General features: G+C 40.0%; 1 pseudogene; it reads left to right on the forward strand.

Annotated features, from left to right (window-relative positions):
• Window positions 9,309-11,778, forward strand: LOC18766016 (annotated as a pseudogene).

The following is a 12,025-nucleotide window of genomic DNA, read 5'->3' on the forward strand; positions in this document are numbered from 1 at the left end:
TGTGCAAGCATTGCTCCGAATCGGGTCTTTTCTTAATAAGGTGTCGCACTGGGCCGTAAATTTATTTGGACCCAACCCTGGATTTTTTGGGCCTCAACATTAGCCCCCTTATTTATTAAGGCCATGGATAAGTGCTGGAATGGGCAGAATAATTAAACCCGACCCAAAAATCAAATTCATAAGTTCCAGCAGTTATTTGTGCTTTCCCAGATACCAACTTCCTTCTTCCTCTTTTTCATTTATTATTTCTTCCTTCTTCTCCTTCCTCTTTACGCGCACTAGAGTAACTCTCTCCCCATCAAATTCATCTTCTTTTTCCTTTTCTTCTTCCAACAAACTCAAAGCGCGAGAAATAGAGTGAGATCAAGAAAAACCGCCTGTCTACAGCCGCTGGAAGGGCGGTCAAGCCAAACTTGACTCCGTCATTTCCTGCGCGAAGAAACCCACTTGCCGTTGCTGGAAGATATTGTCTCTGTGCAGACTTTTCTTCCAAAATTCCCAATTCTCTCTTTCTTGGTGCATATGAGGCTGTCCTTTGAGGTGATTAAAAAGGTATTGCCTTTCCTCTTTGCAATTTCTTGAATCTATTGTGGGGCTTGTTGGGTTCTTCATCCTCATGGGGTTTTTCTTTTCTTGTTTTGGCAGCCAAGCGCCAAACCTCTCGACCTATCCATTCTTTGTTGTCGCCGCGACGAGAGTACCCACGACATAGTTGCTAGAAAAGGCAGGGTTTGCGTCAATTTTCGGGCAAGTTGCTGGAAGGGTGCCTTGGCCGAAATCGTGCGGAGGAGTCACCAATATGGATTACTCCCTTTTCTTTTCTTCATTTTATCGCATGCTAGGCCTCTTTGTGCTAGCCAAAAGGCAAAACTTTGGGTGATGCACTGCATTCTGATTGTAGGTTTATATATCTCTGGCATAGGAAATGGGAGACGCCGAAAGCTTGTGTCGCATTCCTTGATGTTGGAAGCTTTGAGCGCACCGGCTTCATAACTTGGGCATTTGAGCTTCAATCTTGGTCTTTCAGTAGTAGTTCAGCCCATTTGCTGAAATCGTGAGTTCTTCATTTGACGTTGTAGGAGTAGACATAGACTGATGCTTTGGTCTAGGCTTGTTTTTCTTGTGGACACCTGCGTGATTGATTTTGGACTCTGTTTTATGTTGTGAGGAAAAAGGCTGTTAAGAAACTTACATAATGTATGTTTCACAATGCTTGAATTTTTGCATTATTGGGATAGAATTTGCTTGCCATGGGAATTGCTTGTCGATCATGGAACGAGAATTTTGCTTGCCATGAGCTCGAGTAATAGATTGCATGATGCCTCGAAAATATTTTTGTTTATGCATTTCGCTTGACATGAGATAGCTTACTTGGCTTGGTTTGTGAAGTTCATATTGCTTGCATGCTAGTGTGGAGATTACTTGGCTTTAACACAGAGATGCTTTGCCTTTTTTGCAGCATATTCTTTGTTGGCAATTCTTGCAGGGAATCACGTAATAAGTCACAATGACTTCTGTTATGAGTGATGGCCTATTTCCCTTTGTACGATGGGTTGAAGAAGGGACGACTACCTTCATAGCTTAGAAACACTTGCCAAGACTCGATCATAGGCACTGGGTAAGCTTTGGAGGCTACTCTCATTTCCAGATGTTCTATAGAAAAAAGGCATGTTTCTAGCGGCCACTTGATTTTTTTTCAATACCCAGCATCACTAAGGGTTGGCCAGAGTGGTTCGATTGAGAGTTGGCAGACTCAACTACAGAAGATGTTTTGCGAATGATTGAAGGTTGCAAAGGAAACATCGTTTTCGACCTTACAGTATTGTGCTGAAAGGGTTTGAGCATGTCTCTTATTAGGACCTCGCGTGGACTTCCCGCTTGATACTTAGAAGAAGTTATATCATGCGCTGTTTTTAAAGCAAAAGCTGCTTGTAGCATACAGATGTATGCCCAATCCCCTTAAGCAAGAGTTGTCCTTAATGCGTTGAGCCTTAAGAATTAGAGAGCCAGTGTCGTAAGCTATGAGACCTTCTCCTTGACAAATGAGCTACTGGTAATGGAGCTTGGTGCGTGGTGGAAACATTGAAAGGATCATTTCTCTCCGCTTCTTCTAGTCATGCACCATGATATAGTTGAGGTATCGAATTCTCTTTGTTTGCACCGTGATATATATATAATGTAGCAAGGCTATATCTTCCAGCACCATCTTTCTCTAACACATGTCCTTATTTTTCCTTGCAGGTCGCATTTCTTTGTTGTTGGGGGCTGGCTGGCTCGGTGCATAGTAGCTTTTCCTTTTGAAACCGCAGGGTGTATGATCTTGAGATATTAAGTTTCGGCCTGTTTTGTATGCTTTGCTTGGTTGGAAATAATGAAATGCATGAATTGTTGAGGTTTGGAATGCATTGAGATAATGATTTCCAGCTTGTTCTATACAGTATGCTTAGTTGGAAACAATGAAATGCATGAGTTGCTTGAGATTTTAATAGGTTGGGTTGTGGTAGGTGCAAGGTAATGCTGGCAATTTTTACAGGATCGCAAAAGTGTTTGCCCCATTGCCTATATATATATATATATTTTTTTTTTTTTTTTTTCCACAAAGCCTTCCTTATGTGATCTGATTTTTCTTTCACAGCACCCCAACACATACACTTTCTTCAAATATTGCAAGGCCTAGGATGATTTTACTTAATAGCATGACCTTCCCTTTTTTTTAAAAAAATTTTATTTTAAGATTGACACATAATATTGTTTGTGCATGGTGCTTGTTAACAGCTTGGGATCCTATCTAAGTGGCTTTGCTTGGTATAGTTGCTACTGAGAGGCTTAGTTTTGTAAAGAAAAGTTGCTTGTCTTTTTTTTTTTCTTCAAAATACTTCATTCTCATTGCAAATATCATCTTACACCTTGGCATGCTATAATAGTGGTGCATTCTATAAAAGTTGTGAAAGCATATGGTGAAACACAGAAGCAATTCTTTGAAATAAATTTGAAAAGCCAAAAACAAAAGGATAGGTGCAAAAGCAACTCAGCAGTAGTAAGGATTTGAGCCACTTTGCATTGATGAATACTCCAATCCAATCAAGCCCCCAAGTATGAAAGGGTCAAGGAGTGTGCATGACTTTCAATAGCATGAAAGCTTGTGGCTTAGGTTGGCATGTATTCAGCATGTATTGTACTAGGCTGCCATGCTCTATAGAGATATTTAACAGAGCCACAGCTGCTGCTTTACTTACATGCAGCTCATAACCCAACTGATCATAGAGTGATTTGCAGCTCATAACCCATCACACTTTCTTCAACTTTTGTGAGGTTATGAGAGGTTACGACAGCTGTCTCTTGATAATCTTGCTGACCAAATGAATCCCCCGATTGGCGTTCTTCCGACATGTCCAATGTGGATACTTCGCTGTTGGAACCATTCTCCCATCCATTAGCAAGCAACCATGGGGTGTTATAGCTCGAGGATTTTGAATATTTATGCCAGTAAGCTTTCTCCATGTTTTCGTAAGGCTCCCAAATAGTCTCCGATGGCTTTGAGTCATTCTTCCACGGGTGGCACAATGCATCGTCGTCGAGCAAGTCATCAAAGCATGTAATGACAGTAGCCATCTCCTTCCCCCTTCGTTTCAACAAGGGGTCTTCGTCAATAGCTTGCCTCTTAAAGAGTAGCTCAAGAGTTCCGCAATGTATCTCAGCGTGCAATATCATCCTCAAAGTTTGACAAGTGATGGTTGGATGACCCACAAACTGATGATAACGGCAGTACCTAGGATCACCCTTTTCCTCTCTTGTAGGAACTTTGTAGGGCCTGAGGTGTTCGATTGCACCATGAACAAACATTGTATCAAGAATGGCATGGAATTCTTCATCTTTCCATGGCAGTGGCGGGTACGTCTCCTTGTCTTTTCTTTTGCGTGAATTGTAGTCACTAGATGATTTGTCATCCTCATCTAATGTCTAGTGTGCTTCTTCCTCTTCACTCTTCCAAGCTTCTTGCCCAGTTAGCTTGACCGACATGCTTGTTTTTCTTACTGCTTCCAACAGTCGAGAAAATTAGCTGACGCCAATATTCTCGAGATAGACTCTGTAATTTGCTATGATGTTGCTGATACAAATTTCAACAAGCGCTTCCTCATCTTTCTCATCATAGTAGTTTAGAGCCAGGTCCTGGAATCGGAGCACGAAGTCCACAGGGTCTTCCCCATGCTTTTGGCAAGTGTTGTTGAGTTTAGTCGTAGTAACTCTTTCCTTATGCTGGAAGTATTTCTTATAAAACCTGCCTGCCAAATCTTCCTGTTTGGGCTTAATTTGGCACACCTAGCCCAAGGTCACAAAGCCCATAGCAATTTTTTAACCAGCCACCAATGTTCCTTTGAATTGGGCCAAGATTATACACTCCGCCCAAGCACTACGGGCCCAGACCTGGACTTTACAAAATGAACAGGAAATCCAAAAGAACCTAGCCCAGGATCTATTAAAAGGTGGCAAAACAAAAACTTGGGCCTTGAAAAAGAAAAAAAAGCAAACCAGCCCTTGGTTTGATTCCAGAAAAATCAGAGCAGGCCCAGCATGATTAAAGAAATAAGAAAATAAAAACAGACCCACCCATGAGAAATCTCTTTTCTTTGACATTTGAAAAGTCAACATTTTCAACTAATTTGATAAAGTATGTCAATCAAAAGCAGGCGAACTAGGAGAAGACCTTTCTAAAAATCTCTACCATCAGAAGATCAAACCCTTATACTTTATGTATAAAATATTTAGAGATATTTTCCTCTACTCCAACAAAAGGGTGATTCTCCCAAAAAATAAACAGGTCATACTTTCAAAAAGAGATAAGCAGGAGACAGGGAGCTGTTCAAACTGAGAATCAAACTAACCATCACGGTTTGAGCTCTCGCAGGGGGGCAGTTGGAAATTAAAAAAGGGATAGGTTCTCTTTCAGGCAAAACAGGGAAATGATCTTGAGAACTGACTATTGAGAGCTTATCTGCCAGAATTGATTAAAACTTTTCTTTTTCTTTGCATTTAAAAATAAAAAGATCTTTTGAGAAATCTTTGCCGCCCATTGTTAGAAGAATGAAACCTTACTCCAAAGCATTTCCTTATAAATACTAGAGAGGGTGAACAGAATAGGGGACTCGATTTTTCATCAATCAAACAAACAACCAAAAAATCAACCAAAAGCTCACTTAAACCACAAGAAAAAACAGTCTTAGATCAGAATTCCCAAAGTTCAGACTTAAAGAAATAAGTCATTCAAAACGAGATCTCTCTCGTTACGAATTTGGTTCAACAAAAGCCAAGACAAGCAGAGTTTGAGTTTTCTCAAGTATGAAAACCTCAACAAATTTCACAGTGCAGTTTTCAGCTTATTAGGTTCTTAAGAACGACCACTTCTGTCCCTTCAAACAAAAAAGCTGTAGTTCTGCCAGCTCAAAAGCCTCCCAAAGCTTGGAGTAGATTAAAGCTCTACCAAAATTGAACTTTGGTATCGACCTACAGCTGAAACTGAGCAGTTGAAGTTGTTAAAAGTCCAGTCTAGCTCAGACATACCCAGTCCAGCCCGGATCAGAAGCTTCTATCCAGACAGGAATGGAGTTCTGGCTTTCTTTTTGCTTTTCTAGAGTTGATTTCTTCCTTTGTAACTCTGAAAAGAGCAGTTCTGTCTAAAAACAGTCCACTTTATTATTCATTACTCTGGCTAGAATTACCAATTTTATACTGGGATAAATTGTGAAGTCCTCACCAGTCTGAGGTAAGAAAAAGAACTTATTTGGGAGATATTCCCCACCCAAATTCATAATCGTTTGTTTAGAAATCAGTAACTTGGGGCGCAAGTTATCGATTTTAAAGAAGTCTGCTAGAATCTTTATTGCTAATAGTGGTACGCTCATACACTAAAGAAAGCTGACTTGTTGACCAATCAATGGTTTCCAAGGCAGTGGGGAACTTTGCCCTTCCATCTCAGGAATAAACTCAAAACAGGTGAACACTTCCTAAGAGCAAATGTACTCTGGTGCCAATGTTGTGTACCATGTATAAGCACGATCGGTAAGGCTTTTCGAAAACTCTCTGAGACGGACCCAAAGCATCAATGAAGCGGTTGACATGCTCTTTTGGGCTTCCTTTCCTTCCGTCAAAAAGAACGATGCTTAGTGCCTTATAACCTTTGGGATACGGTTGTTGGAGTAGGCTTGATGGATACGGTGGTTGAGGAACATATTTCTAATCCTCCTGGCTTTGACTCAGCTCCTTATCTAGCATGGCAATGACATCTTCATGAGTGACAAAAGATGGCCCATTTTGTTCAGACCCCTTTCCAGCAACAGCAAATTCCTTTTGGGGAGGTCTTTTATTTTCTTTGCTTGGCTTGGAGACTGAGCTTTTTAGCTCTTTGATTGTGTCTGCCATCTCCCTCTGGGTTTCCCCCATAGCATTGATGGCTACAATGAGGTCTGAAAGGGTAAAAGCTCCCTTACTTGCATGTTCTTCTCTAGGAGAGGCATTTTGCCCTGATTCCGAGTCACCATGGTCTGGTCCGTCTTGGGAAGCCATGATATTGCTTCTGGTCTTCTTTCTTGGAAGCATAGGTGAAGATAATAGCCTGATTCTCAGCAGAGTTGCCAATTTATGTAGGGGCTTTTTCGTTTCGGCAGCTACATATAGGCCTGGGCTGCTGTAAAAAGCCAATTGTATGAAATTGCGCCTTGAGTATGAGTTCAAAGATCAGACCCCAAAAGTGTTTTGAAAGGGTAGTTGAGCCTTAGGAAACACCTTGGTCTTCTTCACCAATGAAACCAACAGTCACTTACAGATAAATGCTTGGCATGAGAGGCTTGTGGCATGGAAGCAAAGTAGTTATGAGTTTGGCATTAAAGAGAGAGAGATGGCTGTGATTTCCTATGAGAAACATGGGTTTAAGGTAAAAGGAGAAGGGTATTTTGAGAAGATCGTTGAAGAGAAAGAGAGAGAGAGAGATGGGAAGAACAAATGGGTGTGTTGAGTAATTTTTCGGCAACCTAACAAAAGCTATGTCAGACTCTGGAATGGCTTGCCAGAAGAGGGAGATGGAGGAATAGGGTATGAAATTGCAGGGCTTTAGGGATGAGAGATAATGCTTGCTCTCTGGATGTGGGTTGTTGAGATGATGGGTAGGAAATAGCCCTTTTTATAGTCTCTAGAAGCTCCTCCTTCCCAAGAAACCCGAATGGGTTCTCTCCAATTTTGCCAAGTTTCCCCTTTCATTTCTCTTCTCTCCTTTTGATTCATCCCATTTTGTGAAATCTTCCTCTGTCCAAACACAAAAAGACAAGATTTTTGGAAGCTCTAAGGTCTTCCTGCAACTACTTCAGTGTTGAACTCCTATTTTGGACTACCTCCTCACCTTCTTTCCTTCCCTCTTCCGTGGCAAGAGCTGGTAGGAGAAAGAAATTGGTAAGGGTATTGGGTTGAAGGGTGATTCTGCTCTGTGCACGCTAATACCCATTAGTTCTTTGTGTGTTCTACCTTGATGTTTGTTTTTGCCCATGTGCTGGAGCTTCTTAGTAGCTTACATACATGGATATTTTGGCTTTCATCGTGGCTCTTGTTTCCAACTAAGTGCTGGAGATTATAGATATTTTCTTTGGTTGCTTGGGCTTTCCTAAGATGATGGGTTAACTCATTTAAGGAAATGGGCTAATTTCCTAAAGTGATAGGCTATTTTATTGAGATGATTGGCTAATTTTGCCTAAAATATTGGGCTTTTTTCTGTAGAGTATTGGGCTTTTTTCTTTTTTTTATTCTTACCCACATATTTAGGCTCAAGAAATAGGCTTGAGTTTTGGGGCTCCCAAGCAGCTCAAAACTTCTATTTCTCGGCTCATCAATGGGCCCCATGAAAGCTCGTTACCATCCATACCACAACCCACTCAGCAAGCCCCGAGCATTTATTTACGTGGCTTTGGCTTGGACCCACTTAAGCTTGTAGCGTGGCTAGGTGCAAAATAAGAGTTTTTTGCTTGGCATTGCATGTTGATCGGCGTGCTTGAATTTTATCGCTTTGAAAAGGGATATGATGCTTGACGAAATAATTAGCATGGACTTATAGAGCCAATGCCTTTTATAGGCTCATTTTAATTCTTAGCGTGATGGATTGCATATTTATTTGACATGGCACGTAGTCGTGGCTAGTGTAAGCATGCATGACGAATTTTGCATGCTCTGAACTGGGTCTTTTCTTAATAAGGTGTCGCACTGGGCCGGGAATTTATTTGGACCTAACCCTGAATTTTTTGGGCCTCAACAACCCTATTATCTAAATACACCCTAATATTTAAATCAAAATATAAAATTAACTAAGTAGTCCTTATTTAACTACCAAAAATACCCCTCGTACACTCTAATACACTCTATAACACAACAACAAACTCATTTTTTTCCATTCGTTAGCATTCTTCAAATTATAAACCCAAAACTAGATTCTCTAAGTCAATCATAAGATTTGTCCAGGATATGCTTCCTATCCTAGAGAGAAAAAATTAAATAATAATAGCCCAAAAGAAAGTTCTAAAAAAAAAGGTTCCCGTTCCTCATATTGCTATAGCCAGTCTCTTTAATAAGGTTACTGACTTTTCAATTCTTTCTATGCGGATTTCCTAAGAGTAAGATTAGTAATATTTTATAGATGAAGGTACAGCATTCCTTTAGTTCTCTGTTAACCTCTATATTCTAGTCTCTGAAGAGGCTCGCTAAGAATCTGCCTTATGATTATGAACATTGTTAAATTCCTGTTTTGCAGCTATGATGTATATGAGGCACTAAATTAGAAGAGCTTTGAAAGGTTGCACTTGAAGTACAGCAACAAGCTTGGAAGGGTTTTTCACTTACGGATTATGATTGAATATGGTGAGTATGATGTATTTATTATATTTGTTTCATAAATAAATATATTATTTTTGGTTATTTTATATTTGGATAAATTAGTAATTCAATAAATAGTTTTGTACTATGATGCACTCAGTTAATTTTAAGGTTCATTTAACAGCACTCAAAAACATACATTAAAATGACTACCACATAATAAAATGGTTAACTGATTTTCGATTTTGTAGATTTTTTTGCAAATGATATTTGAAAATATAATGCAAAGTGTGTGAGCCCTAGACAGATGTCACTCAAGAGACCCCTTAATTTTTTTGCATAGGGATTTACCAAAATATAATGGGAGTGAAGCCGACCACGAATAGTGTCAAACAAACGGCACGTTAATTTCTTACCGTTGTGCTCACTGCCCCACTATCCCCGCCGTTGAAATTCAAATATAGTGCTCTTATTCCCCTAACGGCTACTTCAGAGACCTCACACAATCCAGCAGAACCCATTTTCAAGAATCAAGAACAAACCCTTCCCAAAACCGAAATTCTTTTCCCTCAATCTCTTAATTAAAACCCAGAGATCTTGCACTTTGAATCAAGACCCATAAAATCTTTGACCCAAGAAACTGATATCTTTCATTAACAACCCACAAAATCCTTGGCAAAATCTGATCGTATAAATAAAACCACCAATCTCAATCTCATGGATTCGACAGCAGCAGCAACACCTCCTTATCATCATCATTCTCGTTCGGAACCACCGTCCAGGACGAAATCAGCCTCACGGCTTGCCCAAAGCGGACAAATTCCTCATCTCTCTCTTGGCCTCATAACATCATCACCCAAGAGAACTGCGTCCCCTTCTGCTCACTCTATCAGATCTTCCGATTCCCTCCCTCTCCGCGAGCTTCTCCTTCTTTCACCTTCACCTCTCCGAAAAAGGTCCAAGATCCGTCTCACGGATCGACTAGAAATGGTTGATGAGCCCGCGGTCGAGACCGCAGGGCCACGCCGGAGGTGCAAAAGCAGAGGTGCCCAGATGGAAGAGAAGATAAAGATTCGGGTTTGGTGGAAGAGATTGGAAACCCAAGGAAAAGGCGGTCTAAGCTGAGCTTGGTCCTTTCTTTGCCCTCCCCAAGCGCATCATCAAGTAAGTCCCAATTGCTCTCTTTTCTTGCACTCTGTTGGAGGAATGATCACAAAACTGAAGAATATGATGGAAATAAAAAGTAAGGCAGAGAGTGTTTGTAAAACAGAGAATTATTCAAACTGATTTTTTTAACTTCTTTGATACTACAGCAGCCTATAACATTGTCTATTTATAATAACACTCAGACCTTTTCATAAACAGACATAACTCTTGGATTAGTTCCAAGAGTTGCAGACACAACTCTAGACTTCTAATGAGATACAACTCTTCCTAAACATAGCTCTTCTCAAGAGACATAACTCTACTTAACAACTGATACAAATGCATTACGTTTAACACACTCTTTGGTCTTTTCAATTCCTTGGGTTTTTATGATTTCATTTGTTGATAGTTGATGATGAGTACCGTGGAAGCCTGGATCGAATGATCTGATTATGTGGAGAGATGTGGCAAGGTCAAGCCTTTGGTTTGGTTTTGGGGTCTCTTTTCTTCTTGTCCTCTTGCTTTGCCAGAGAAATCAACTTTAGGTGACTGCTTCTCTCTTTCAAATTTCCCGGATTTCCTTATTTTAGTGGTAGTATCAAGCATGTACTTGTATCCATCTGCCAATCCTTTGGAGGCTCTGTATGCTTGGTATAAGACTTCATGCCCATCTGCCAATCAATGAATTTTTTTTTCTTCTTCTGTTGTTTTAAATATTTAATGGGAGTACATGCTGCTAACCAATTGTGTAAAATTATGGCTAGCTTTTTTTATCAGCTTCACAATCCCAAAACTGTACTCATGCTACTCCATCCAAATGAACCACAAAGGTATTAGAATCCACCAATGTGCTTGATGTCTATAAAGTTTGCCTTTATATTCATCCCGCACTAAACGAAGTCTAATTTCGGTATGCAGTTGACTGCTTGAAATGGTGGGCGTTGGAAACATGGGGAGCTTCCTCACACAAAAAGATTGTAGCAGCCACAGCTTTTTGGAATCTGTCTTCTGTGAGAACCCGTATCTTCACAGGTAATTTTATTGCATTGCAGGATATTTTCGTCCCTGGAACAACATGTGGAAACCGGTATAAATTAGGATCAACTTACAAAGATATTCATAACGAAAGCGCTCTTAGTTTTCCTTTAATTTTGTGGCCTTTTGAAATCTGTCTAATTCATAGTTTGCTGAATAGTGATTTAAATAGATCAATGCGCAGATTAATGTAAAAATATACAATTACTTTTCTGAGAACTTAATAGTCAGCTATGTTATCGCTTCTATTTGCACTCTTGTTATCGCTTCTATTTGCAATCTTGTAGGATCATTTCCTTGTCCTGAAGATTCTTATGCAAAATGATGTTTTTTTAACCTTTCCAGCATTTATATCTCTTGTAATTCTTCGTTACTGCCGGCAACATTGTTGGGAAAGATTGCGAAAAATCAAAGGCTCTCCCAGGATCTGACTTCTCCCAGCCTTGTGTAAATAAAATGGACAAGTGGCGGTGGCGGTGGCAGAACCGGAAGCAGAAGGAAAACAAGGGTAGGAACAGGCATTAGTAGTGGCCGAAGTAGCAAGCAAGCAGTAGTTGTAGTTTCAATTTTTCCGTCATCCATTCTAACACTGATTTGTTTGTACCTGATCCAGTGATGTGACTGATCCATTGACCATGTTCAACATGTACAAATAAAAATGGTTTCCAAATTTTTTTTTCGGAGTGCCCTCATCAGCGGTGGCAAATGCTTAAAACGTGGAACACCTAAGGTTTCCTTGTTTGATTTTCAGTGTCATTGATGATAATTAAAGAAAAACTGAGAGGACTATTTCCCGAAAACATTCAGAAAGGTGAAAAAAATACAATAATATATTATACTCCGACCAGAGCTCTATTTACCCCCCCAAAAAAAAAATGTACTGCAACTGAAATAAAAAATCCACCGTTGCTGGCATTCTGATCCACATACCATGCTCACATTACATCAACGCAAGTTCCTAGTGAAAATCATACTAGTATGAAATTGGGATAAGTGC

This window comes from Prunus persica, chromosome G3, assembly GCF_000346465.2.
Source record: "Prunus persica cultivar Lovell chromosome G3, Prunus_persica_NCBIv2, whole genome shotgun sequence".
NCBI classification, from domain to species: domain Eukaryota; kingdom Viridiplantae; phylum Streptophyta; class Magnoliopsida; order Rosales; family Rosaceae; genus Prunus; species Prunus persica.